General features: G+C 36.4%; 1 protein-coding gene across 1 annotated transcript in view; it reads right to left on the bottom strand.

Moving 5' to 3' along the window:
• TEX11 (testis expressed 11) overlaps window positions 1-4,583 on the bottom strand; it is a 514,378-nt gene that overhangs the window by 220,347 nt on the left and 289,448 nt on the right. The gene's annotated exons all lie outside the window — the stretch shown is intronic.

Below are 4,583 nucleotides of genomic sequence, written 5' to 3'. Positions count from 1 at the left end.
AAGATAGCAAGTGAACAATAGAGAGGCAGGACGTTAGTGAGAAACAGATATGGCTTATTAACTGTTGATGATGACGTGTATCGTATTCTCAACTGGATTGGTCTGAGAAGTGTTTCATGATGGGCAAAGTGTTTTTACAAGCAAAATGAGAAATAGCGATTGACTGTTTAAAAAAAATAATAATAATAATGATTGGGGAAAACATAGAAAAGATATTGAATGTTGAAGCGGGAAGATTAATGTCTCTGTACTGACTGACATGCATGGCATTCCCTTTTGAAAAAGCAATGTAATACACTGTAAAGTTATATGTAATCCAACGTAATATAAAGATTATGATGATAATAAAAAAAAATTAAAAAAAGCACATTGGCCACTGGCATGATTCTCTCTCCTTACATGTATCTGCTTGTCTTTCTGTCTTCTTTTAGCCATGTTGTAACACAGTGTCAGATGTTGGCATCATCCTCTTTTCAGCCACTAAATCATGAGTCAAATAAATCTCTTTTCTTTATAAAAAAAAATCACAATGAAATACCAGTTAACCTCAGAATGATTAAAAAAAAAAAAGAAGAAGTATAAGTGCTGTTGGGGCTGTGGCAAAATGGGAGTCCTCCCACCCCACTGGTGGGAATGTAAACCAATACAGTCATTGTGGAAAACAATACAGAGATTCCTCAGAAACCTACAAATAGAATCACCATACAACCCAGTAATACCACTCCTTGGTATTTACCAAAATGATTGAAAACACTCAGTCATAAAGACACTTGCACATTCACCTTCATTGCAGCATTATTCACAATTGCTAAGACATGGAACAACATAATACCTCAAGAACAGATGACTGGCTGAAAAATGTGGCACATATTCACTATGGAACACTACTCAGCAATAAGAAAAGAAAAGAAATCATTTGATTAAAAGTATATGCAGGGTCTGCAGGTGACATAGTAGTAAAAGCACTGGACTCCCACATGGTTGATCACAGTTTGAGTCCTGGACTGGTGGCTTGAAAATCATACCAGGCACATGTGCATACATGCACAAAATTCTGAGAGAAGAATACAGAAGAAGGGACTGTGGCATGGCCATTTTGTATGGGGATTTTCATTTCTCTCTCTCTGTTTCTCTCCAGTGAGTGCACATACCCTATGGCAAAAACCTAAAAAAGAAAAAAAAAACACACAATAAAATTAGATGCATATAAGATTTAATGCTAAGCCAAATAAGCCAGACTATGAAAGACAAATACCATATATCCTTGCTCAATATATATCAGTTGTCTGCATTCTATAGCAGAAACTGAAAGATCCAAAGATATAATAGTAGGGAAGACAAGTATAGATACCAGAGACTGTATGGCAGGGCAGTGGAGGTGAGCGGGAGGGGCTCAGGGAAGAAACACTTCACAGACACAAGAACGTAAAGTTCTCTGTTGAAAATGATGCATATGGTAATATCCTTGATTTGATTGTCAAGTACTACATGCATACTTTAAAAAACTATATTGTACAGTATACAAATGTACAATGATGGAATATAAATGAATCATAAAATAAATAAAAAATACAATAAAAAGTAATGATATTGGGGCTGGCAGGTGGTGTGGTGGTTGAGGTGTTGGACTCACATATCCAACTGCGCTTCAAGTCCTAGACCAGACAGCTTGCTTTCTCAGTTTCCCTCGCTCTCTCTCTGGTCAAATTAAAAAAAAATAATAATAATAAATTAAATAAAATAATTCTTTAAATAAATAAATGTTATAAACCAAATGGACCCAATGGACACTTATAGAACATTTCACCCAACACAAAATGTACACTCTTTTTCAGCAGCACATGAAGCATTTTGTTTCATGAAACATTTTCTGCCCCATTATGTTGCACAAAACAAGTCTCTACAAATTTAAAATGATAGAAATCACAAAGTTATCTGTTGAAGGCAATGTTTAAGGTAATATCCTTGATCTTATTGCCATATACTACATGCATATATTGAAAAACATATAATGTGCTGTAGAGATGCACAGTGATTGAATGTAAATAAGAAACCATAAACTAAAATAAAAAGCAATCATATCTAGCATCTCCTCAGATGATAATGGAATCGAACTTAAAATCAGCAAAAAGAAAAATACATAAATAAACAACATATTCCTCAATAATTTCAAATCTGAAGAAATTAAGAATGAAATTTAGGGACCAGCAGTTAGTGTAATGGCTATGTCACTGGACTCCCACGTAGTTGACCGTGGTTCGTGTCCTGGACCCGATGGCTTAAACTCACGCCAGGTGCGTGTGCATGTGTGCCCAAGATCCCAAGAGGAGAATGGAGGAGAAGGGATTGCGGTGTGGCCATCCCCCCGGGGGGTGATTTCTCACTTTCTGTCTCTCTGTCTGTTTGGCGAGCACACGCGTCCTATGGCAAAAAAAAACTCTCAAAAAAAAAAAAAAGAATAAAATTTTAAAATTTCTTGAAATGAGTGACAATGAAAATACTACACTTCAGAAACCTTGGAATACAGTAAAGGCAGTACTAAGAGGGAAACAGAATTCTATGAGCAATTAGTGCTCATAAGAAAAAATATAGGAAGATTGCAGATAAACAACCTAATACATATCTCAAGAAGTTGGAAAAACAAAACAAGCTAAAGTAATAGAAGAAAAGAAAGTCATAGAAGAAACATAATAGAAGAAATAATAAAGATCAAAGCAAAAATAAATGATCTAGAGAACAAAAGAGTAATACCAAAAAGAAAATCAAGAAAACAAAAAGCTGGGGCCAGTGAGTGGCATGGAGTTTATGGTGGTAGACATGGCCAACCATATAATTTGGGTCCTAGACCTGGCAGCTTGAAAATCATGCTGGGTACAAATGTGTGCATGCCAAGTTCCCAAAAGGAGACTGGAGGAGAAGGAATTGTGGTGTGGCCATCCCTCCAAGGGAGTGACTTCTCACTTTCTCGCTCTCTCTCTCTTTTTCTCTCTGGTGAGCACACATGTACTATAGCAAAAAGGGAAAAAAAGAAAATTAAAAGCTGATTCTTGGACAGAATAAGAAAAATGGAAAAACAATGATATGAATTAATTAAGAAAAAGAAAGTAAAGACCCAGATAAATAAAGTCAGAAATAATAAAGGGGATATTGCAACAAATATCACATAAATACAAAAGATCATTAAGGATTACTATGAGTGACTATATGCTAACAAGCTGGAAAATCCAGAAGAAATGGACAAATACATATAGCATACCTAGATAAAAACCAGGAAGAAGAAAGCATGCATAATCTAATAACAAGTAAAAAGATTGCATAAGTGATAAATAACCTCCTAGGAAAAAAAAAGTCCAGGTCCAGATGGTGACATTGCAAAATTCTGCAAGTCTGTTTTAAAAGAATACCAATTCTCCTCAAACTATGTCATAAGATCCCAGTGGAGAGAACCCTCCCAAATTCCTTCTATTAAGCCACCATCATTTTGATGCCAATAGCAGACAAATACATTTAAAAAAAGAAACTGAAGACCAATATTTTTGATGACTACAGATGAAAAAAAATCTCAATGAAGTAATAGAAAACCAAATCCAATAATACAGTAAAAACATTACACACTACAATCAACTAATGCTTGGTTTTATACCAGTGATGCAAGGAAGGTTCAACATTCACAAAACAACAAATGTAACATACCATATTAACAGAAAAAAAAAGAAAAAAAAACCCATATGATCATACCAATTAAAGCAGAGAAAGTATTCAATAAAGTACATTTCTTCATGAGTAAGACTCTCGGCAAAATAGGTACATAATGAACATTTCTTAACATAATACAGACCATATATGACAAACCCACAACTAACAATTTGGGGGAAATTAAAAGCTTTTTCTCTCAAAACTGGAACAAGAAAAGGATGTTTGTTTTCTGTATTCTTATTCAACATAGTACTAAATATTTTAGTCAATCCAATGAAACAAGAGAGTGAAATAAAAGTAATCCAAATTGGAAAGGAAGAAGTTAAAATTTCCCTACTTGTGGACAACATGATTATATACATAGAAAAATCTAAAGAATTCACCAGAAAAACTCTTAAATGATGACGGGGAAAAAAAGTTCAGCAAAGTTGCAGGATAGAAAATAAAGAGGGACCAGCAGTTGGAATAATGGCTATGTTGCTGGATTCCCATGTGTCGACCACGGTTCTAGTCCCAGACCCAGTGGCTTAAATTCATGCAAGGCATGTCTGCGTGCGTTCCCAAGATCCCGAGAGAATGGAGGAGAAGGGATTGTGGCGTGGCCATCCCCCCCCCCGGGAGTGGGTGGGTGATTTCTTGCTCTCTGTCTCTCTGTCTCCCTCTGTCTTTCTCGTGAGTATACAAGCCCTATAGCAAAAACCTGTCTAAAAAAAAAGAAATAAAGAACCAGTCAGTAGTTAGCGTAATGGCTATGTCGCTGGACTCCCACGTAGTCGACCGCGGTTCGTGTCCCGGACCCGGTGGCTTAAAACTCACGCCAGGCGCGTGTGCGTGCGTGCCCAAGATCCTGAGAGGAGAATGGAGGAGAAGGGATTGCGGCGTGACCA

The sequence above is a fragment of the Tupaia chinensis genome, unplaced genomic scaffold, assembly GCF_000334495.1.
Source record: "Tupaia chinensis unplaced genomic scaffold, TupChi_1.0 Scaffold000165_2, whole genome shotgun sequence".
NCBI classification, from domain to species: Eukaryota; Metazoa; Chordata; class Mammalia; order Scandentia; family Tupaiidae; genus Tupaia; species Tupaia belangeri.
Note: the sequence above shows the minus strand (reverse complement) of the source record. Positions and strands in the feature narration are given on the sequence as shown.